The 25,638-nt window shown below is 39.4% G+C and overlaps 1 long non-coding RNA gene across 4 annotated transcripts; it reads right to left on the bottom strand.

Annotated features, from left to right (window-relative positions):
* Positions 1 to 472: 472 nt before the first annotated feature.
* LOC112963210 lies at positions 473 to 16,772 on the bottom strand. 4 transcript variants are annotated; one of them, XR_003252536.1, is made up of 4 exons: positions 16,584 to 16,772; positions 8,534 to 8,734; positions 2,278 to 3,423; positions 473 to 1,392 (listed from the first exon to the last, which is right to left on the bottom strand). It is a non-coding gene; the product is annotated as an uncharacterized LOC112963210 (long non-coding RNA). The 4 variants fall into 4 exon arrangements; XR_003252535.1 differs by having other exon boundaries at positions 473 to 1,411; XR_003252534.1 differs by having other exon boundaries at positions 473 to 801; positions 1,271 to 3,423; positions 16,584 to 16,770.
* Positions 16,773 to 25,638: the final 8,866 nt, after the last annotated feature.

Genomic DNA, 25,638 nt, shown 5'->3' on the forward strand with positions numbered 1-25,638 from the left:
AGAAACTGCCATTCTGCCAAATAGAAAAAGAGAGTGAAGGGGTGGGGGCAAGGGAAGGAATAAATCCTGCCAAAATGAACTCATGCTAAGGTGAAGCCAAAATGCCCGGAGGTACAGATTTAATGCTCTTATGAACGTCCCAAAATGTGTGTAAGCAAACTGCCCAAATAAGGTTTCAGACTGAAAGTTCAAGGCTTCTTCTGGAAACATCCAGAAATACAGAAAGAAAGAGATTAGATATTGTTTGAAGAAAAGGATTCTGGTTTGGTATTCTTGACTGAGCATTTGAAAGTCACACATCTTTCAAAGAAAGCACATTTTAATATAATAGAAAATCTTCAGGCTTCTTCAGTAGCTGAGAATCAGTCCTTAGTAATTCCACAACACAAGAGTTAGAGTACCATAAAATTTGCTTTCATTTAGTTCTGGTTGTTCTYCATTTGTGTTTTTTTGGTTTGATGTCTGAAACAGCCATTTTAAGAAATGAAATCATTCAGATAATTTTTTATTGGCCCCTGACTTTAATGAAAAATTCACAGGAGAAAAAAGTTCTTATCTTAAACATAGCTGCTGACTTCCGATATCTCATTTTTCTCTCACAATAATCCCAGTGTTCAAAGTAGGTATTGTATTTATCATCCTTGTATGGAGCTGAATTTCACTTCACTTTTCTTTATGGTCTTATCACATCATTTACAAACACTTTATCTCTGTAACTGAAAATAAATGAAATCCTAGGCTTTCGATGAAATGCCATGATGAAATGGATGGTCCAAAAATCTATATTTAGATGACTGACTCCTGTTTGTAGAAGACAAGATAAATGTTTCATGCATATAAACTGAAGGATGATGGATTTAATGATCATACCCTAACGGGGGGGAGGATGTTATTTTGGAATAATTAAGTGTTCTGTCATTTGCAAGTCTAAATAGTCCATTGTTAGAGTGTGCTTTTGTGTGTCAACAAACCATTCCATTTTGTGAGGGATATTTATCATTAAAACAATTGATGTAATGGAAAAACACCACCAGTATGCATTGCTAACAACATATTTTGTGAAACCTTGATTTGGATACATATGTCAGGGATATATAATTGATGCACATTTCTGTCTTACAAAAGAAATATGACAAGAACCATTGAAGGACTGGAGGTAGCTTTCTCATTTGAAGCATGACATCAGAACTGTAGGGTTTTTTCCCTCCTAGATGTCTTCTCAAAGACTAAAATATCTTGATTTTAGGGCTCAAACATACAAGCAGTTTACCCTGGGGTAGAAAGTGCTGCCTGGTTTCCAGCTGCTGCTGCTCCAGAATGGTGTAGGTATCTGAAGATCCTGACTCCTATCTGCTGGCTCCTTAGGCTTTTCTTGGGCATCTCAGATGATATCTCAAATGGAAGTAAACACCTATGTTTAGACAGTTGAATTTTGCCATGAGGAGTGTCTAAATAGGAAGCACAGTGCCTATATTATTTTTTTAATGTAATATCCACATCAGCAGCTAAGACCCCAGCAATTACAGTGGTCTGATTTCTCCCATGGTGCACACACAATTTTTATTGACTCTAGGTACAGAGCAGGATACATGAGTTCCATTTTTATCAACATGTAACAGCAAAGCAAATAATAAGGAATATAAGTTTTTGGAAAGTATTATGAAAAAGGGAATCATTTTGATCAAAAAATTATAGAGTCTAAATGCTGTCTCATGTGAGAATGTCTTATATTTAATATTTTAACAGCAATCATAGCATGGGAAGGTACAAGCAAAAAGTGAATTTGTATGTTCATCACAAACACAGTTTCTTGGGTTGTTTGATATTTATAAATATCAGACCGCTTCATATATCTTATTGTTTCCTGATTCTAATAGCCAGGTACTTTTTACCACTAGATCTAAACCCAGTTTTAAAAGCATTTGGTATCTTTTCCCCATGTTTCAGATTAAGGACTGAAACATGTTGAAGTGAGGTGATTTGCCCAGGATTATTGATAAAACTTAACAAAGGGCTTCAGTCTCCTGACTCCCCACTCTGTGCTCTGTTCACTGGTGGCTTGGTGGAATATCTTGTCACACCGGTTTCTGTACTTTGCCAGATATGGAACCTTTTTATCACAACTGTCAGAAGAAATAGCGATTTCTCCTTTTTGCTGGCCAGTTAATTACCTTTGCCATGAGACTCTCCTTTCTACACTCATACATTCATGAGACTTGTGAGACCAATAGTCAAGTAGTAATCTCAGCATGTGCAAGTGTGGAAGAACAGATATACCTGATCATCAGTGATTTGCCCTGGGCTGCAGCAGGAGAGAAACACTGAAAGCATTCCTGTAGGTACAGGGTTAGGATAAAGGGTTCAGACCTTGGCAAAACTGGCTGATACATTGTGGCACATTTAAGTATCAAAACTCTTCAGGGATTCTTCTAGTGCCTTTCCCCATGAGACAGTCTTCCGTTTTGGTGATTTCCAGGTCATTTTATTAATCCTGGGTGTAGACAGTAAAGAATGTCTTCAGCAGACTCTTGAGAAAAGGAAACAGGGAGGTGAGGGGGAAGCATGTCTACTCCAAGAAAATACAGAATAGAAGAGTATTGGGGTGGTTTTCTTTTTCTTTTTCTTTTTAAGAGATTGATCATTCTCATTGCAACGAGCCTTTTTTGAAGTATTTATATTTAATGACTGACTTTTTCATAATCCAAAATATTTTAAGCTCTCATATTAATCTTGAAGTCTTGATTTAATACATGGATGGAATTTATCAGGTTTATGTTACAGTTTGTTTCTTAAAGAGCACTTTGTTGTGAAATTGTTTTGATTTTTCCACAAATGCATGTAATATTAGGAATAACTTAATTGCATTGTACTGATGAGACAAACACACTGGAACTTCAACACTACTGTCAGTCTATAATTTCTTTAYCATATAATACTCCATTTATCTTTTTTGCCATAATTTATATTCCCTGTAAATAAATGCTTTATTTATGGGAATAATCCATTCACTTCTATGCTCCATAGCATAATTACCTAACAAAGATAAATTTTATTCCTTTTGGAGCAGACCTCCCTGGGAGCCAGGATTTCAATTACATAAAGCCAAGATAGTTCCATAGAAATTGTAAATGCTCTGGGAGGCATCACCCTGAATTCAGAGCCATTACCCTGAAATTAAGACCAATATGAAAGGCTGCTCTATTTGCCAACAGGCACAGCTCCTTAATGGCAATAGTGTAGGATTATGAACCACCTAGGCAATCCCTGATCTGCCCCCTCAGCCCACCCAAATTCTGCTGAGGAGCTTTTCTGGACACACAGTACCTGAACAGAAGCTGACTGCTGCAGGAGACTTCCTCGACTCCCCTGAGTGTCACTGAGTATACGAGTCTGTGCTGATCTAGCAGCCAAGAGCTATATTCCCTTGGAATAAAAAAGAAAAATCATTTCCACTCTCTCAGGCACAAAGTAGTGATGTATTTTTACTCATTGCTGATACTCCAGGACCAACTACAGCTTGGTTAAACTAGACTAGAAGGCCCAGAGCAGCCCTGATGATTTCAGTCTGTACAAGTGTGATCCTGCAAACATCTAAGTACACAAATAATCTTTCAGTTCCATTAGTCACAGAAATTAAGGGACTGAAATGCTAAAGTGCTTACAGAGTCATATTTTTGCTGGTGGTTTCCTCTATCCAGTGCATGAAATGTAGATCTGGAGAAATGATTCAGTATTATGTATATTTTTTTCATTTTTAAAATAATGACTGGGTTACCAACAAACCCATTGAAAATATTTTCATGGCATATAGTGAATACTTTGAATTTATCAAGTCAAGGTTTTGGTTAAATATGTTCATATGGTGTCAATTTTAGTAATTTATTAGAGAATCTTTAGCTAATTTGATGTAACTGATGCTAAAGAAGATGTTTTTTCTTGTTTTTTTTTTTTTTTTTTTACCTGTGCTGTTTGTGTATTCCTTTTAAATGAAGATAAAAAGAAATGGATTTGTAGAGGATGTTTTTTAATTGATTCCAAAACGAATACCTACCACAGAATCTGATGACTAGTTCTATGGGGCTCTAGACTCCAATCATTCAGCATCTATATTTTTAATGACAAGATGCTAGAGTGCTTAAAAATCTGAATTTCAGTAAGCACAGATAATTAATGTCTACTCTCTCCTAATGTCTTATCAATAACCACAAAACCTTCAGTTAGGGCAAGGACCTCTGTGGAGACCCAAACTGCATATAAAGCCAATGGGAATAGAGCTTCTAACTGTCAAGCTCTTTGAAAGTCTCAGTCAGACATTACATGTTAAATTCTTGATTTTCAATTACGAGGTAGAGATATCAGCACAATATATACAACATGCTGTTTTACTTGCCAGCCTTAGTTATTCTGGCATTTAGTTGTCCTCAGTTTTCAGATGGATCATTCTTGGTTCAAAATTAAATAGGGGTAATCCTTTGGCCTGCCTCATGGTAGTCATCCTCTTTGTGTGAAGAATCCCACTAACTCCAGGATAACTAGTTGTATATTTGAAGGTTGTTCAGAATTAATAATGATCAGGCCTTGTGCTTGTAGTGTGATTTAAGGCTAGCTTCAGGCAATGGGAAGCAAGACTCTTGGGATGCTGCTGCTATTGATTCACTCTGTAACAACTGGGCAACATATTTAACAACATAATTTTAAACCAAATACAACAATGGTGACATACATCACACAGCTGTGGCATGATTTAGTGAACACTCCAGATTATGTTCTGTAGATTCATTTGCACAACCCGTATGTATTTTATTGGAGCATGGATATATAAGCAGGAATGTAGCCTATAGGATACTAAAAGTGTTCCTTCAGTTCTCTTCAGCAATGACAGAGACTTAGAATAAGTATTTCTTCTAGTTCTGGCTACTACACTCCAAAGAGAGCTGTGGACTAATTGTAGAAAGCCCTGAGAAGAGCAACGAGAACAATTGGGGTGCAGAAAGTACGATCTATCAGGAAAGATTGACGGAGGAGGCAAAGTATGGCCTAAAACAGAGAAAACCAAGGTGCAAACACTAACATGCTTCAGGGGAAAGTGAAAAGGAGACTAAGGTTACAGGCGAGGGAACCAACTTTCTAGTGATAAAAAGAATAGAGAAATGGAACAGATTTCTTGGGGGTAATGTGTCAATATCACTGGTTTTCTTTAGGAAGAAGATACCTGCCAGGAATGACAAGTATAGTCAGTGTGGTGTATGGGCAGGAATGGACAAGATGACACTTTGCATGCCCTTCCAGGGCTAGGATTCAACAAATCTATGACTGAAAGATGTTACATAGATGTAAAGTGCTTTTGTTTTATTACATTTTCATTGTTCCTCATCAGGTAGATAGAACTACTCCAGACATAGGCATCATATGCACATGGGATTTGTAAAAAAGTCTGTATACATAGGTCAGTTGCCCTGCCAGAACTCCATCTATCACAGCAAAGATGTGACTAGGGAGTCACCCCAGAAACATGACAACTCTGTGTCTGTAAGCTAAGTAGGTAGGGCAAAATATTCTGCTACTTCCACCTCAGAAAGGACAGATGGAAATGTTCTCTGCACATGCCATCACGAGCAGAATAGAAGTGACCTGAAGCAGTAGACCTGGTCAAGCTGTCTGGCTGTGAGGTCCTGGTGAACTAATATTTCACTTTCTATTTAACTTATTATCTCCAAAATATTTCCAAGGTCTCAAATATCAGTCAGGTAAAGATCAGACAGGGTATGCCTTTAAAGGATGAGCAGCTGGGCACATCTGTTTAATTGTCAGGAAAATGTGTGTGTTTCTTGAGCTGGCAAATATTTCTTGGTGCAGTGGAAGAATTGTACAAAATACTTTAGATAGCAACTGAAAAGCATCCCCTAGAAATAGCTCAATAATTGAAATCATATGATGGTACAAAGCCCACAATAAAATGACTTAGATGATAGTTCTAGCTCAGTTAAAGGAATGCTGTTCAGCTTGATAACCCTGAAATTAGCTTTGCTACCTGTGCTAAATGATTCTGTCTTGCAGTATTACTCATGAGAGCTGTTCCTCTATTTTTTTTTTCCTTTTCAGTGGAACAAGTTGTGTGAGAACATACTATCTCTATGACACAAGCTAAACAGAACCAGCATTTGCAGACATGTATTCTGCCCATCAGGGAGTTTTCTGTTTGTTCCTTCTCTCTATTTCTGATGCTTTTTTTTTAGCAGGTAATTGGGCACCTTTCCTGTCAAAGTGTTACTGCAGAACTCAGTTCTTACTGACTCAGGCCTAGTAAGGTGCTTCCAGTCATAGCTTTCAGAATCCTATGATAAAGTTAGTTGCAATCTAAGCCTTCAACAGAAAAAAAAGAAAACCTGTTTCTAGCCATCCAATTTCCAAAAGAGGACTTTTTGTCCTAACACTTGCAATGAGGTCTGCTGATAGCCTCAATATCAGTAGCATCAGAAACTAGCACCAGCCATTGGAACCAAAGAAGAAGATATCTAGCTCTATATCCATCAGGAGGGACAATCTTTGTCCTCTTTCTTTAAGAGATCCTTGAGCTAGGACTGGCCAATCTGGTACATCACAGCTCTGATTTCTGTTGGAAATATTGGCTGTAGTCCTAAAAGCTGTATAATTACATTAGCGTTGTTCCATGCCTGAGGTAATAAGCTCTGCCTCGTTGCTGTGTTATCAGCTCAAGCTCAGCACTGCTCCAACTGTGGCATCCAAAGCAGTACCTGGCACTCGCTTAGCAGCCTCCGCACCACGCTCCTGTGCACGGTGGTACCACACTGAGGTCCCCTCGCTCCATCAAGCCCCTCTCCACCGTGGGGATGGAAAGAAAGGATGCAGCATTACCATCATGTGTGTATTGCTGAGGCAGTGGCCAGGAAGGTTCCTCAAATAAAGGGAGGTCCTGGCTTCTTGAATTTAACCCTGGGAATCATGAGTGCTGGCAGATGTGAAATACAGAGGAACTGGGGAATTTGTCATGCTCATAGGCCTCATCACTTATAAACATCAGGAAGCTGCTTTTTATTCTGAGTTTTCCTGGGTTTTTTAGTTTTTGTGTTCAGATGGGCAAAACCTTGCATTTTTATAAATCTTGGTAAGTAAGACAATGGCATAGAAATATGTACACTGTTGCAAAAATAGAATTGCAGAAATCCTAGACCTTGCAACAGGCAAACAAACATCTCTTGTAAAGTGTTCTCATTTTCAGAAGCCAGTTGCACTCCTCATAAAAGCCTCACCTAAAAGAGTTTTTACAGTTTTCAGTTGGTGCCACGTTTTGACCCACAAAGGAAACAGATTGGGTGTTTGGAAGTCCTGAGTACCCAACTCTCTATATAAAGTCAGCAGGAACTTTAATATCTCTGAAAATCAGATCCCCTGCCCATATCATGAGGACATCTGGAATGTTAGTCATGCAAGAGTCTTACTTGCAACACTGTCTCCGGATATTTTTACAAAAGCTAGATTCTCAGCAATAAAATATGTGTTGCTATGGGGCATCTGTTTATGTTTGTATGTGAACTGATAATTACACTGGAGTTCCTTCTGTCTGTAAAAATGGTAGACATTTTCAGTGAGCCTACAAACAATTTTTAGCCAAATATAAGGATACCCTCAATTTTATATTAGAAAACATATATATATGAGATAAATCTGTACAAGCATTTGTCCAGGCAATTGCAAGTATGAATCATATGTTTGGCRTGTGGGATAAAATACAGTTTTGTCCCTTTATTAATCTTGTAAGTTCAGGTCTCCTCTGAGCTCAGGAGCTGTATTACTCCATGCACCTGTTGCTTCTCAGACCTAACAGCAAACTTTCCTAGACTGGGTAGGTCTCAGTCACCACTTCTCTGATCAAAGAATCCCAGGCGAGGTGTTAGAAATGGGACATCATTCTAGGTAGACGGGCTGATTTTATACGTTTGAGGTAATTCTATCATGACATTCCAAAACCTCAAAAGCTGCAGAAATGCAATATTTACTATGAAGAAAAGAGCAAAAGGAATGTAAAATAAAACAAACTGTACTTGTAATATACTTAACTCACACATTGCAAACATTAATCCTGTGACACAAAATGCATGTGAATAAGGTCTCTTTTACAGTCCTCCAGAGGGCCCAACTTGTTAATTCCTCTCTGATGTTGCTGTCCCAAAGGCCCCTGACACTAACATAGCCTCAGGTATCAGATGCTGTTTGTTAACTATCCCCTCCCATATATTCCCTTAGTGTGCCCAGCCACACTTCTTCGCATGAAATTTGTCTGCCTCCATTAGCCCTCCCTCAAAGACGCTTACATAGCAGCTCTCTGAAAATGCTACCAATTGACTCAATAGTATATAAACAATATGTAGTCCAGGTTTCTTGGCCCTGTGTCATGGAGACAGTCTCTCTGAAGTTGAAGCAGGACAATGCCTTTTTTCCATAGCCCACCTTAACATTTTATTTTCATCTGCCCCTGACTTCTGCTTTAAAAAAGCAAGGATTTACAACCTACTTGTTCTGGTTAGAGGAACCAATTTGCGTCCAGCTCATTTTGCCTTTAAAAAAGATAGGGTTCATGTTTTCTTACAGCTTCCAGCTTTGTTCTGTTCTGTGTCCGATGTAATTGCTGACAGATTAATGTCCATCTGTCACAGTTCCACACTGTTCTTTTTTACTGAAAATACTCTGTACTTACTCTTCTGGGTGTTACAACCTAAAAAGAACCAAAATGCATTATAATAACATTACTGTAATTAGATAGCTATCAATAACAAGCACTCAAGAAAGTATTACATATGCATATACATACATGCTTTGAAACACCATGGTTGGATAGAGTGAACTTCCACAGAGACTCGAAGGTAAGGACATATGTAACAGGGAGCAACTACAAGGCTGTAGCAGAGGCCCCCAAGAATATTGGAGAGCAGAGAGCTTGGACCCACAGGGAGAGGGGGATGCCAGAGACCCAGTAGATGGACATATGGCCAATTATTGATAGCAAGTTGTAAAATAGCCTAATGAAGCTGACCTTAACTAATAGCATAGGTATATCTATACTATAGATAAAGATATGGATAAAGGTACACTTTAAGGTGTATCTATAAGACTTCAACTGAAACAACTCATTATGCTCATGCCTTGCTTCAGAACTGGTTGCAGAGAACAGATCACTCTGAGCTCCTGCCCCAAACTCCTGTCTTGGTACTGTGGTAGTACTATGGTAGTACTTAGCACTCAGGAAGAACTATCTTTGCTCCCATAAAGGGAACAGTGTTTTGGTATCTGATTGTGCTTGACTGGTCTGACTACCTGCTTTTGACGACTGGCTGTTAAATCTGGATGCAGCAATTCATGGAGGATGTAAGTGATCKAGGAAATTGAATATCTATGAAAATCTGCCTTGAGGAGGGAAACACTCTCTATCTTTCTGTCATGAACTAGCTGCAGTACAGGATCAACAGCCTAAGTGATTAACTGAAACATTTGTTGTTTCACCTTCACCATTTGGTGGTAGAACAGTTTTAAATATCCAAACAGCCTATGTAATTGGGAATCAGTTACCCAAGAGGTAGTGACCAGGCCTGTAAAAGAAAGATTCTGCCAAAGAAAGATCCTGAGCAGCACCAATGCTGAGATTTCTAGGAGGGTAATATAGAAAAAAGGGACACTAAGAGGAAGCAAGAGCTAAACCAAATATTAAGTGAAACCCAGGCTGCTGTTCAAGTTGAGCTGGAAGATAGAAAGAGGAATCAGAGGAGAATGGTGATCACATGCTGTGCAATCAGGAAATATGATAATTTTAAAACATTTTTTAAAACACCAGCTTTAAGAAATATGTTACCAGCAAAAACACATATTACAACAGCTGTACAAGTGGGGGATTACCTAAATAACTTGAATGGAGAAATATGGTATGACCCAGATTTTGCAGAACTTAATGAGGGTCCAAAAGAGTAGAATATACTCTCTTCTTATGCTTCATTATGAAAGGAATGCCAATTAATAACATTAAAACAAATGCAAGAAACTGTAAAACTAGTCATCACCAAATGAATTGCTGAAACAGAAGGAGCAAAAGTGAAATGAACAAATCATGGTTGAAACAGAATTGTACACCAATCAGGTCAGAACAATCAAAAAGGACTTAAGATCCTTAAACAGAAAAAACATACAAATTGCATAGTAGTACTGGAGGAATACTAAAACTTGTACCCTTCTATTTCTCTGAAAGAATGCTTTCATAACATCATTGACCATCAGTGACAGACGCAAATTTGTCAGAAATGGATCTGAGATCTATACTAGTTAATGTCCCACTCACTACCTCTACACTTCTCAATGAAGTACTTAGATCTCTATCTTTCTGTTATACTCACATATTTTTAAATCCATTTTCTGAATAGGTTTAGCTCAGGATATGTTCTAATTGACAACTCAAAAAATTTGTGTTAAAAGGAATATTTAAGTTGTTTTGTACCATACGCTTTATTCCAAATTTGAAAAACCTTTCAACTTTCCCTTGTGGCTTCAAATACTTGGGTTTCTCTCTGTGGGTTTAACGTCCCTTCAAGAATAACAATTGTTCATTTAATTCCCCACTCTATTTCTTTCCTGTTTCTGTTGCCACCTCATGTTTTTGTTTGGGGTATCCCTTAGGACCAGACCAACTTTTTTTGCCCTGGTTACAGAATATGCCATTGTTTCTATTACAGCCTTGTACACAATCCTGGTTACCGATGAATTTGATGAATTTTGTTTGATCTTCTAGTTCTTGGTTAGAGAAAGCTACCACTTGAATAGGTTTTATTTTATCTTATTAAACTGTCAAGTTTTTAAATCTCACATCCTTCTTGTAAAATTTCTCCTTCTCTTCAAATAACATCTACAAAAATCCTCCTATTTGGTGGCTACTGGATTTACTGGGCCTGTAGTCATCTTTGCAGCCTGACTAAACCCTTCAGATACTTTGAAACACTCTTCTTTAGAAATCAAATCCCCAGTGTTCTCAGCCACTAACCTGGCAGCTGTCCCCAATAATTTCTTTTGTTGTGTATATCCCTTGGGCATCTTAATTTGCTCTTTGTTCTGCAGTGTGAAACAATCTTGACACTATACCAGCACCTTAAAAGAAATATGACTTCTCAAGTTCACCTCCTTAATGTGCTTTTACCTTTTGGATTACTTTGCATTTTTGAATTAAATAAAGCCCAGATAAATAGTTAATCAATTCAAGTCTGATCTTCATTGTTTCTCTGTGCACCCAATTAGATGGATTCAAGTGCATAATCAAACCTACTATTCTCCTATCAGAATAACTGAAAATAATGCACAGGCTCTATGCTGGTTTAAACTTTTAGTTTAACAGGATGTATAGACAAAAGAAATTATGGGAAAAAATTCATACCCACAAGTCTAAATCAATAACAGAATTCCAACAAAATAAAAAGAAGATTGAACAAATCCAGCAAAGTATCAAAACATGGGCATCACACCCTGAAATGATATACAATAATTTTTGATGGGATTAGGTATTCCACAGTTCCACAGCATCTGATCTGTTGCATGCATTATTTCATCTACTTATTGTATGGTTAAGAGAACAAGTTGGGATATTGCTATGTATCATTATAGTATTTTGGTGTTTATGGAAATGCATTTACATATTACAGCAAAGTTATTTTAACTAACCATTGAAAAGTCATTATCTTAGAAGGTAAATTCAGAGCATTCAAAATACACTGCCCTATCAGCAGGCTCATGGTAGTAAACAGCCCATGTAGGTCAGGGAGTGTATGGTTTGACCAATGGGACTCATAATACCACAGTTACATGAATAGGCCACCATTAAGGACGGGATTGTTATAACCTGAAGGGAACCAAATTCAAACCATATAACAATGCCATAATGAGATAATACATATAAATAAATGGGAACAATATGTTGCCTGTGCTTTCAAACACCTTGGTGGGACAGAGTGAACTACCAGAGACTCTGGCATAAGGACAGATATAACAGGGAGCAACCACAAGGCTGTAGCAGAGGCCCCCAAGAACATCAGGGAGCAGAGACCTTGGATGTACACGGAGAGGAGGATGCCAGAGACTCAGTAGATGAACGCAGGGCCAACTATTGATAGCAAGTTGTGTAACAGCCTAATGAAGCTGCCTGTAACAGGTAATTGCATAGGTGGAGTTGACTTTAAGGTATATCTATAAGACTGTAACAAAAACAACAGGTTGCCCTTGCACCATAGTTCAGAACTGGATGTGCAGAAAAGATCACTCTGAGATCTTGTCCTGAACAGCTGTGTAAGTAAGTACTGTCTGTGTAGTACCTTTAAAGGCAACTGCATTTTCCTATTTGGTCTAATGTTTTGTTAATTGTATTTAACTGGTCTGGCTACCTGCTTTTGAGGACTGGCTGCTACATCTGGATGTGTGGAAGGTGACTGTCTGAGGAGACAGATTAAAACTCTCTGTTTTTTTGTCTTTTGTCTTTGAAGTTTGCAGCTTTTGAGACCGTGGGTCAAGAAATTCAAAGTTTTAAGTATGAATGTTCACCTCAGAAGACTGGTCACCTCAAGACAAGAACAGATTCGAAGGGTTCAGAGGGCAAAACAAATGAAAACATAGTGTTTTAGTTGTGTTTGGGTCTAAGGCCATTGCTTTAGACACTATTCATTTAAGAGCAATTTGTCATCTGTGTTAAGAACACTGTGTTGCTGCAACATTTAGCATGATTGCAAGGATATTTAAAAAAAACTCCCAATATGAAATGGAATCAAAGAAGCTTGTGGAGTTCTTCAGCAGAAAGAAATCCCTCCTGAGTTGGATAGAAGTGCATTATAAATGATTATGGAGTTGTCTGAGCTGTGACCAAATGCCCATTGCTAGCCAACTTTATTTTGTGGTGCATTGATCTTTTCTTCTTCCAAAGCTCAGCATTCATAAATTGTTCTGGAAAACATCAAAGTTATTTGAAAAGGTCTATAGCAGTATAAATTTCTCTGTGCAAAATGGCTGTTTAACAAGATTGCCTCCTTGAACTTTTCACATGATTGTGACAGCCACTTTCATTTACTAATGGAAGTTTTATAGCAGATTTTCCCCCTACTCCCACATCTCTGTTTATTATTATTTTATGGAGAATACTTTACAAATTAGGGCTCTGAAAAAAAAGGAAGAGGTATTTGGTGACATTCTCAGACTGCTGTGGCATGTTAGTCAGACTGTCCATAAGATAGCGCAGAGCATGCAGAAGAACCTCACCTCACATGAATTTCAGTGACAGATTGCACATAACGGGTCCATCTACCTGGGGGCTAATTTAACGGTCATTATGATCATTGCTGAGAAACTTCTTTTGTGCTAGTCCTGCTCAGATTCAAATTAGGAAGAACAATGCATTCATGAGGAATTGTTCCTCATTATTCGCAATGCTGACACCAAAAGGATGGTGTGGGCATAGTTAGGTTTTACAGTAAGAGTGATCATTTAAGTGAAAAAGGAAAAGAGAGGGATGAGAAGGTGTTGCGGGGGGGSCACAAGGTTATTATTATTATTTTAATCTCTAGGTTTATTGCAAGCAGATTTATTGAAGTAGAGGCATATAGGCAGCGGGTTCCCCTCGGTTGATCCCAGGTTGTTTATACAAACTGTGATTAAGGAGGTATTAATAAGGYGGCCAAAGAGATGTATTTGTTTTAGGATTGCATTAGATTCGAACCCCTCATTTTGTGGGGGTGCTCCCATGCCATCAGTAACAAGTATGAGGGTTATCTTTCCTCCCACTATCCTTATCATTTGGAATGAATTCATTTTACACGGGATTCCCTCAGGATGAATTCGACCTTTTTGGGGGGTAGTACTTCCTTAGTTAGGGGTTAGTAATCTGGGAAAATAATAAGCAGTACTACCAGTTTCAGTCCTGCCAGCAGGATTCATAGTTTCAGGCCTCACTCACTGATTCTGTGGAAATAAGAATAGAATGTCTTGACGGGGTGAGTCCAGATGAGTTAGCCCTTAATGACTGGGATATATCACCTTCAGTAAGCCAGAAACGACTTCTACTCCAGTTAGGATATATTTCCACCCAGTAGCTGTAYGAGGTAGGGGCCCCACATAATCAATTTGCCAGGTGGACTACAGAGACTTCCCTGTTTTCAAGTGCAGCACTGGTTGGAGAGCTGCACTTCCTGCTTTCAATCTTAATCTACATTGTGGGCACTTGGTGCCTCCAGTTGCCACCTAGCTTCTTAACTGGCCACACTGGGGAGTTATACAGGGAATGGGTTTGAAGATGATCCCTCTCTGTAATAGATCCTGTATCACATTGTGGACCCCTCTCCTGGCTGCAGCAGATGGAGGGTATTGGGACACGTGAGTGATTTTAGAATCTGGCAGAGGAGGAGCAATCCTCAGCAGCCTGATTTGGGCGGACTTGCTGTCCTCCCCCTGGCCTATCTGCTGGGGTYTCCCAAATGGCCAGGTACTACCATTTGGGAGTAACCACTGTTTGCCATTCAATACATCAAATCCCAAGACATTGTCCCCATTCTCAGCTGGCACAGGGTTGCTCGCTTCTCATCAGGGAAGCGCAGATAAGCTCTTGCTACCGGGCATACCTCGCTTCCACCGGTGTATCCGAGTAGTCGGACTTTGTGCCTCCCCATGGCGACCACTGCCCTCTTTGCTGCCACCTTTGAGAGGGTGGACATCTGAGCCCCTGTGTCAATAAGGAATTTGGTTGGGCTTTGATGAGTCCCTAACGGAAGGTAACTGTGGGGTCCTTCCATGGGGTCCCACTGGAAGGCCTCTATTCTCCGGACAGGGAGGCCCAGCACCYGTCCGGGGCCCACTAGTTTTTTGCTTCTACAGTCTTTAGCTCCTCCCGGAGATGGGAGAAGGGGTTACTGGTGTGCGGAGGTGCRGTGGGAGTAGTGCTCTCCTGTTTCCTTTCCCCTTTATCTAATCTTGTTTCCTGCCCTGCAGGGGACACATGCCGAAAGGTGTCTGTTAGATCAGCAACTGTCCCTGTCGCCTGCCCGTGTAGAGCAGCTCTAGGTTTACCTAACTGCAGCGCTGTGTGCCACAGCTGATTTCTTCTTTCCCTTTCTGCCTGCGGGGTGGACTTTCGCACGGGCTCATCCCATCCCATTTCCCGTCCATGGGTGACCACTGGTGTAGGAGATCAGCCCACGTGGGTATGGGGAGGGGCTGTTGCTGCTGCTGCAGGTCCTGGATTGCCCTCTTATGCTGTCAGATGCGCTCTGTCTTCTCCCGCTGTCGAATTAAGYACGCCTTCAAGGTATGTGGTGACCCTCTTATCAATGGCTTTAGGTACGCCAGGTCCACCGGGTATGATATAGGTGAGTGGCCTAGCTGTCCCCGTTCCCCAATCGCTTGTAGACAGGTGGCCTCATTTACTGCCTCAGTCAATCCCTTTAAGGTGTGGACAGGGATCACTAACGTCTCCCCCCACTCACGGGGATCGATTCCTCCTGCCCAAAAGGCAGCTTGGGAAGTCAGAGAATGAAGGTGACCCCCCCGGCAGAGCGGGGTTGTCAGGAGGGCCTTCTGTGAGGAAAACTCCTGGTCCCCAGAATCCTTCTGTCTCCATCCTGTCTAACATTATCCTATCTCCTCCCAGTTTGTTTATTCTTATTACCCACTCTGTCTCCGTTTCTCCAGGTTTCTGACAGACTTTTTCCTGGAGACTCACTAGCTGCAGGGGGTCAAACGGGGTGGTACGAGTAGCCTCCCGCCAGTTGCCTCCTTGGGGTCCCGTAGTGATTTCATGTTTCACTATAGGGGCTATCCTTTTTATCAACAAATCATCTTCCCTATCTCCTTCCCCATTCTCCACAGGGGGAGGGAGAGGTGTTTGATCATCATCTGGATCAAACCAGATGTCCCCATCCCAAGTTTCTGGGTCGGTGAGCACTCAGCGTATTTTGACAGGGTCAAAAGTTTTAGACTGCCTTGCCAGCATCACCTCAAACTTCTCTTCTACTGCCCTCCTTTTATCTTGTCAATTGTTCGTTGGTGCCATCGTTTTCTACCTGCAATAGCAGACATCGCTGTTTTGGGGCCTGAATTTCATTTTGGAGGGTAGCTAGTTCTTTATCTCGCTGTTCCCTGCAAGTGTAAGCTGCCTCCAAACAAGCCCCCAGCATTTTTAGAATTACGCCTTCATTTCAGCTATCCTTACTCTTACCCCTCGCTAAGTCTAGTTGCCTTTCCACAGCCCCCCAATCATACCAATGATTGCAAACCCATTCGGGTGAGAACTTAGCAGATTCCTCCACTCCGTGCTTCCGTAAGTAGGTTGCTATGAGGTCACTAACTATCATCCTGCTGACTACGCCAAATTGTCGCAGGGGTCGGGGGGAGGTTATTATTATTATTATTATTATTAATAATATTATTATTATTATTATCATCATCATCATCATCTCTGGGTTTATTGCAAACAGATTTATTGAAGATGGCTATACAGTGTAGTCATAGCAAGCAAATCTTACTGCACATTTGTTATTGCCCAAGTCTTGGTTTCTTACCACTCCAATGGTTTCTTGTCAGAGGTTCTCTTAACTCCAGGAGAGTAACCTTGAGAGGCRTCCCAGCTCAAGGGAGATTCACCGCCGTGCAGCCCACTGCTGTGCAGAAGAGCTCAAAGGGCTCTGGGCTGCAGCGCTATTTATGGGCACAGAGTTTGACTCATGGTCATACAATATYTGGTGTGGAGATGTACCTTTTTTTTGCTGATCTCATGCCCATTTCTGGCCTCACCAATTGCAACCGGTATCGCCTAGTTCCTCCCGGCCAGCCCTGGGCGTTGTCAGTTATTTGTGGTCAGCTGGGGCCTGAGATAAGGGGCGGGGGGTGGAGGGGGTAGTTGTGCTCCACCGCACTTTGGGCCCGAGATGGGGCAGTGGAGGGGGATACTTGCGCTCAGCCACAGAAGGATAAGTGGTTAGAAAGACATCTTAGACTACACATACCCAACATCCATGATATTGTAGCTGAATGACTTTTGGAGCTGATCAGGAACAGAGTATTTCTTCAGTTCATCACGCATGGAAAGCATTCACTTGATATTTTAGGAATTGTCTCATATATTCCATCTGGAGAATCCCTGGGTAATTTTATGCTAAATGGTTGAATTCCCTCAGGGCAAGAAGTAAGATGTTTTCAATTGCTTGATGAGGAAGAACGGAGTAGAAAGAAGGAAAAAATTTCCGGAGAAAAGAAGAGATGGCAAAGCACAGAGCAGTGTTTAAAGAAGCAGAAAAGAAGTGTGAGTAATAGAAGTGGAGGAATGATTTTTTTTTCCAAGTTATATGTCTTTGTGAAGTCTCTGTTGCAAAAGACAAACCCAGAGTTTGCCAGATTTGCCATTTTTCATTTTGTGAATGTTCACAAATTTTTTCAGAGCTAGATGTTATTACTCCTCCTAGCAACTGAAGATTTTTTGCTTAAAATAAAGTTATAAGTGTGAATTAAAATATAATTGTGACAAGCTCAGATTTTGCACTTTAGTGAAAATTCTCATTGTTACAAGCAAGCATCCTCTTTCTGAGCAGTAAAAATGATATTTAGAAATATGTTTTTGGTTTTTTAGCAGAAAAAGTAGCCTTTAATCTCAGTGAAGTTCCAAAACTTTACATAACCTTTAAATTTTTTATCAGTCCAAAAGAATATTTTGCACATTCCTAAATGTGACATGGTGAACATTTCCCAACTTCTGAGGCTAGATCATCCTTGTAAACCAGGGTCATCCAAGGTCAATGCACTATCCTCAACACTGACAGTGTGAAGCCTAAGATGAATCGTTTCTACATATGGGATAAAGGCATTGGACTTCATTTTTCTTCCAGATGTACACAAAAATAGGTTGGGAAAAGTCAGTCTTGAGACGCAGAGAATTTTGTTGCTCTAACTGAGATGACTTGTGCATACCCCAAGACTGAATTTGATAAAGTGATTGTGCATTGTTGACTGGCTTGATTCACATAGCATGGTTTCATAGCAGCAATGATAACTTTCATGCATGCTGCCATCATTATAATTAAATTCAATTCATAAAAGAAAGTTAATTTTAATAATTTTTCATTTCTTTTTGCCTCTATATAAATGCTAACATTTAAATTTTTTAAGCACATTGTATATGTATGCACAGCAGGAGCCAAGAAACTAAACATCCAGTCCTACCTCCAGACCACTTAAATTGCCTGCAGTTGAGGCACATCGTCTACATCAAAAGGACAGAATTCTGGCAGAGTATGTCCTCATTCATTAATATGACAAGCTAGGAGATGCACAATTAGATTACAATTACACTATGTAAATGCAAAAGATCAGAATAGGACCTCAAAGACATATATCCTAGGTTTCTCAAGTAAAAGAGTTTCTAAATGTTATGCAAAATAATATGTGGCGTTTAATTGTCTAAGAGATGTAAAGAAAATGTCTTATACTTTATACATTTTAAGGGAAAAGCCTTTTGTTCATCACATTGGACAGAACTTTTATCCTTAAACTGTCAAGACAATAAAAGCATCAGCATACATTTAAATTCCTTACCGTGAAAGATGGTAAATGATGTATGCAGAAGAAAACCACAGTGCATGGGAAATTTCTTTACACAAGATTTGTACCATGGAAGAAAGTGAATGTGAAAAAATAGATGTGTTTTTTTAAGCCAGTGTTAATGCATGATGAGGTCAAGTGGCAAGCAAATCCAGCCAACTGCAGGGTTTTTTCTTTTTTTAATAAGAAAAAGTCTATTTTTTGAGATATGAGATTCTTTTTGCTTTTGCTTATATTGATGGACTGTGAAGGTCAAGAGGAGATTGATCCACAAAGGCCAGTAAAAGTTAGAAGTAATTTAATTAGAGTTGTCCAAATCTGAAATATCTCCTAATCCGATTATATACTTATTTCTTGAGGGCGAATGTGTGGGTATCTATATTTGCTAGAGAAAGATAGCTTTTTGTAATCTAAAAAGATTCAGCTATCTTTTTTTTTAACAAGCAGAATGAGTCAAGAAAAAAAATCCTAGAATATTTTTCCACAGTTAAAAAATATAATAGTTTTGTATCAGTTTATACTTCAAATTAACTGTAGGGGTGGGGGGAGTGTATGTATTTGTAGGGATACCTTATATCTACATTATATAGAATAGTGTTGTTGAATCCAAGCAAGAGGAGACACTGTAGCTTGGATATATCATGTCAGGATCCATTTTAGAGCTCTTCTACCTGTCTTATGTAGCTAGTGTGATTCATCATCATGAAGGACACACTCTGGGACATTTAAGGAGATGTAATTTTGTCTAACTGCACTAATATTTAAAAGGCAAAAATGTTATCTATGAAGTGGAAGACTGTCATCTGTCAAAGATTTTTAATCCTGGCTTTGTCATGGTCAAGGCTTTAAGGGGTTTAAGGGTACAGAGTGTACATTAACTATAAGTACAAAAGCTGAGGTGACTCTAAACAACTGTGAAAGCAAATGAGGCATCATGAAGGTGAGTACTCTGCAAATGAGCAGAGAGGATAGGAAGGAAATTGTAGTACCCACTGAAGGACAGTACGGTCTGCCTTACAGAGCCCCAAACTGGAGAGCAAGGTCTTCTTCCCATGGCCTCTGGAAACAGCAATGCCACAGAAAAGTTTCTAAGGAGGGATCCTATCCTCCAATACCCACACACTGAACAAATATTGCAGCCCTTTGGTGCTATTTCCTAGCACACTAGAACAAGATTTGCCTGAAAAGTGTTCAATTTTCTCACGCAGAAGTCTTGAGGTAAAGTAGGATCGGGTGTACAGAAAGCACAGGAGTGCAGGTGAATCCCTTTCTTTCCCTGTATCTATTCGTAGCATCAAAACAGTAACAGATGTTTTTTTAAGACATTCAGTCAGCTTTTAAAAACTGTCCCTTTCATTTCTTGAATCCAGAGCCAGAAATAGCAGTGTTGAAATTCTGTGAGAAAGACCATTCTTGCACTTCTGGGAAAATACCATCGTTATCTCAAGAAAGTCTGTTATTGTGAGATTTAGAGCTGTTTTGCTGATCGAAGCAATCTAGATATTCTTCAGATAAGGAATTGAAAGTTTGTCTCATTTTCAGATGTAAATCTCCACTCTAAGATCCACCGTTTAATAAGTTAGACGTTGAATATAGCTATCATACAAATCTGGTAGAGTGTCCTTGACATGAATGTTTGCAACACTACCTTCAAGAGATTTATAAATATGGATGGACTAGTGTTGTTAGCCAATATGATTAAGATACTACCTAAATCGGAGCTACCATTGTGTTGCCCATATATAGCACAGGAATGATTTTATTTTGATAAATAAAATATCAGAGATAAAAAGCCCTATGCAGCGAGTGGTGTGCCTCCTGAGCTTTTACTTTGATATTACCGACTTTAGATGAGCATCTGATACAACCAGCAATTAAGCAAGTGCTTGCTTTAAGCAAGAACTTAAGTTCTGTGTGCTTGAGTTCTTTGCTGAACAGGAACAAGATTACTCACCTGCTTAAGGATTTATCTTGGTCTTACCCAGGGAATTGAAAATCTATCAAAATTTGAAATCTACATCTGTGCAAATCCCAGCCTCATATAAGAATTTCCCAAATCAAGAAATGTACTGTGCTTTTCAGAGCTTGCTGAATCCTGGAAAAAGGAGAATATATTCTTCTGTCTCATTGGATATTTCATTGGGCAATTGAATTTCTTGAAGAGTATCGGGCAGACCATGCATTCATAATAATAAATATGCCAATATGATKAGAACTGTTTTTAGCTTGAATATTTCCCTGGACAGTGATTTGTTTTCCAAGCTGCTAATAATATGTCTCATTCTCACAGAGGGGTAGAAAGCACTTTCTTAGGAGCTGTGTAAGTCCATGCTGAATGAGGGTTATAAGAACAAACTCAGTGAGAAGTCACACGAAAGCTTTTTTTGAAAAAAAAAAAAAGCTTGCCTAAAAGAGTTTACACAGCTGTGAGTGATAAAATATAGCAGCCATGGCAACCCACTCCAGTATTCTGATAATGCATCAGAAATGAGGCTATTAGAATTATTAATTCACATTAGTGGCTATTAAAATTACTACCTGCAGATTCACAGCCTGAAAATCCTTTTTTATTTCTAAGAGAAGGTTCAATCGCAGAAGGAACCTTTTTGCTAAATAGGTGCACTGTATTGTATGCTAGACATTATGGGAAGTCCAACAGATAATAAAGCTCACATTGAGCTTTATGTAGCTGCTTTGTAATGCAAGGGTAGCAGATGTAATACTTTATTCCTTTAATGATGGCAAAGAACCAATACAGCTCCAATAGCAGTAACAATAACTGGACTCTTACTGGTTCCCTGGAAGCTAATACTAGAAATCCAACTTACTGTAGGCTATTTCATTAAATAGCAAGTGACATACAAAATATTCTACTTTGGTAGGTAATAAACAAAGCCAACAGAAATCAGCAGAAAAACCGAGCCAGACCCATAGAAAGGTTTTGTAGAGATTCTGCAGTGAGACTCAGGGAGTCCTATAGAGATTTGGCTACATCCTTTCCATCCCCCATTAACTTAACTCAAAATGCAATTGCACGCTGTTTTAAGTAAAAGAAGAAACGCTATTATACCAAGGCCACAGCGGGAAATAATCAGGGGGAACAGCAACATGGCAGAGAAAGAACATTTTATTTATGGAAATGAGCAGAAAAAGTAACACACAAGCTAGACACAGCCAAATAGGTACCAGTAAAAATAACAAACAAGCAGAGAACATGAGGTTGGATCACAACCAGTTTTTAGGAATTCACATCAGAGTCTATCTCCTTTAAGACTCCATGTACCAAAAATGGATATGGCATCCAATGTTTTTTTTTTAATTATTGTTCTCAGAAAGAGAAGAGGAAAATGAGGGTGACTGCAAAATGAAATTTAGCATGTCCCCACAGGCTAGACACACTAAATGATGTAGGCATATATAATGGGGCAAGGATAGCCTCTTCACTAATTGCTRTTCTGAATTCTCTCCCCTCCGTTGCCATCTAACTCAAGAACAGCCTGAATTCCTTAGGGACTTTATTCTTTTATAAAGTTCCCTCTGTTCCTACAAATATTTCTTTGTACATAACCACTTTTGATGTCCTGTAAAACTCCACCAGTAATGTCAACAGACACTCTGGAAGTAGACATTCTCCACCTAAGCTTCCTTGGGAGCATGACCAGCAGAATCAGGCTCTCAACAAATACAGTAATGACAGTCTTTTCAAACATGGCAATTACTTTCCTACCAAACAGAAAGGTGAAAAAATTCAGTGTCATGAATTAGAAGGCCTGGGTTTGTTTTCTGCTTGGGGATGTTCAGACTCACAAACTGAATGTTTGGGTGGTACAGTCTCCCCAGCACTCTTGAGGCTATGCCTAGGAAATATCGTACAAAATATGAGTGCATTTTTATCATGGAAGTTAACATAACAATTTGTTTTAATCCAGTTTGGTCAGCAAAATAAAAGAAATTTTAGCTCCTTGGGCATGCTAGAAAATGTTACCAGTGATCCTCACAAGAGATGATCAAGTGACAAGAAAATCCATTGGTGACCATATTTGTAAAATTTCCAAGGACTGTGATTCTGCAGTATCAGTGCCCTGCCCTTTTCCCATTTTTCCTCAGGCATTCAGACAAACATTGGAGAGTATGGTATTATTCATACAGATAACAGTGTCCCTGCACAACCAAAGGGCTTCATGCATGAACAGAAGTACTTGTTTCTTTTTCACTGCTCCCTCTTCATCAGCTCAAGTTCATGTCAGCCAGATGACTCAGGCTTCTGTTTAGCACGTGCCTAATGCTCAGCTGAGTGAAACAGAGTCCACTGTGGCCTGCAGAACGATGCCTGCTGAAGAAGAGGGCAGCTTCTACACTAGTGACTAGCTAAGCTGCCACGGAGGAAGTCAAACATTGCTTCACGCCACGGAAAGCYGGCCCAAATACTTTACGAGAGCTGACCCGTCTTCTGCAGGGCCTCAAGACATAGTATAGGCAAATGTCCCCAGGTAGCGCATTGACACATCTCCCCAAATTTCATGCTATCACCTATCACACATTTCATTCATCACCTGACCCAAGCAGACACAGCAGCACTTACTTAGAGCAGGTCACAGAAGTGCCAGGGAAACATTTTTGCCTAAGAACTTGCTGCCTCACAAACACTGAAAAGGTTGGCAGAAGTGGTTTGATTTTGACAAAGTAGGGACAGAGCCCTGACCAGGTCTCATAGTCCTACCTGACTGCCAAGTTTGTGTTGGTGATCTGCTTGGTTTCCTGACACTGCACCTGCCCAGCTTCCCACTTGCCTGCCAGGGAGAGCGGCTGTGTGCACAGGGCCTACAGGTGCAGGGTGGATTGCCAAATGTCCTTTCCTTCCTTCAGTGAAAAAGAATATGAGGGTTTTTTTCTTTATTGCTTTTTCCAAATTAGAATTAGAACAAATTTTAAAATACAAAAATCTACAAGATGAAATCACCTTTCTCTGTACAGTTTGTGTGTAACAGAGTAACGAGCAGACATTCTTCTCTGCTTCAGAAAGGAAATTTTACAGGAAAGATTTGAATTAGAGACCCAGGAACCTTGGCAGATATTGGCTGGGGAGATTATTGTAATCAGAGCAGGCAGTACAAAAAGACAGAATCAACTGCAGGTGAAAAACACAAGTGGAGACCCCTAAAAGCAGACTGAATGGGGCAGAGGAAACAGTACAGGTGATAAAGCATTTGCATTCTGTTCACACATCATGAGGGAAACTGCAGAGATCATTAGTGTGCAAAAGCACTTGGACATGGTCAGCCCCCTAAAAAATGCACCAGAGTACATATCTCAGAAAGCACCCCTGTACTGAAAGAAGAGGAACAGTCAAAGTATCCAAACACCTAATTATTCCTTAAAAGGGGGTCCAGAGTTTAAAGAAAGGGTCCAGTTTTATAGGAAAATATAGGTGGACAAATGCTGAGGAATACMTTATGAAATTCTTCAGTGGATAGAGGGAGAGAGGCTAAATGAATTCATGGGTCATCCCAACAGTCACTCCTGGAAGATGCTGCCATGACCTTGGACATCACTACTACAGAGCAGTTCTGGTTTGGGAATAGGATCTTCCACAGCAAAACAGGTTTTCCTTGGGAAGCCATTCTTCAGACAATATCTTCTGAGGAAAAACAGTTTAAAACCATTTGCTTCCTTCTATTTTAACATGTTCTGTGTTCTTTCAGATCATGCCCTAAGTCACCACAAAGGTGCTGCTCTAATATATTGCCCACTGACTAAATGATTGCTGCTCCTTTTCGTCATTTTGATTTTAACTTAATCTGATATTAAAATCTAAATGAAGGATAATTTCAATTTCTTCTTGGAGGCTGGAAGGAACAGCAATGTGGGACTGTACCAGCTGCAGCTTTAGAGCTTTATTTGGAAGGCTACAAGGACACACTTTATTTCCTTATGGATCTCAAAGGCCTGGACTAATTAGTACTTATTAGAAAACAAATTAGAAATGCATTTTATTTCTCCATATGGTGAAAGCGGGAGCTACAGTAAAGGGATAAGATATCAGAAGAATTGGGCTAGTGATTTACGATGCATAATTTATTTGCCTAATTTTGCCTTTTCTTTTAGGCTTATGAAATGTCTGTGAACAGGTAACAACATCCTTGAATGTATTAGCTGTTCAAAACAGTTTGTCGAATAATTTTTGCTATGTAGCTCATCTGTGAACAATTCATTGCATGTATTTAATCACTAAAATTCAAAATTGCAGCACCAAAGAATAGATGTGCAGGTCATCCAATTTTATTTTATTTGTTTTTTATTTATTATTTATCTATTTATTTCTTTGTTTGTTTCTTTGTTTGTTTATTTTATTTATTTATTTTTATCTGACAGGATAGATACCTCTATGATCTTCTTTATGTGAGTGTGCTTGATTTGATTTTTAAAATTTGCTGCCAGCATAAATTCTCTAAAATTAACTTAAAATTGGTTGATTGTCGGCAAAATTGCTACTGAAGAGAAAATAGGCACTACCATGATTTAGTAGGATTCATTGGGGCTTAGACTTTATCCTGACTGTATTATGAACATTTCTGCCATGATGCACCTTATCTACATAGAAGGTGACCCTAACAGGTAAGCAAATACAGTTAAAGCCAATTAATTTTTAAAAGTTAATGAATACCCACAGAAATACCTTTTTTTTCTGGCTATTGCTAAACTGTTTTACAAAACAAAAAAAGAAGAAAAAGTGATCCTGGTAGCTACTGTCGGAGACACCTTATGGTAGTTCTGTCATAACTGGTATGCTGTTTCTATGTTTGTAAAAAGAGCAGATTTAAGTATTTTTGAGGCTGGGATAAAGAACGCTCTGTTCATTACTCCTTGGGTACATTAGAAATGGGAAGACTGATCACTGTTATTGATGTCCCTCTGATACTGTCTAGTGCCAGTATCACTCCAGCACAAACACCTGCAGAACACCACCAGACAGACGATTACACCCCAGTGACATCTGCCTTTACGAGTCTCCAGCTAAGGCTT

The sequence above is a fragment of the Apteryx rowi genome, unplaced genomic scaffold (assembly GCF_003343035.1).
Source record: "Apteryx rowi isolate R43461 unplaced genomic scaffold, aptRow1 scaffold_164, whole genome shotgun sequence".
In the NCBI taxonomy this organism is placed as follows: Eukaryota; Metazoa; Chordata; class Aves; order Apterygiformes; family Apterygidae; genus Apteryx; species Apteryx rowi.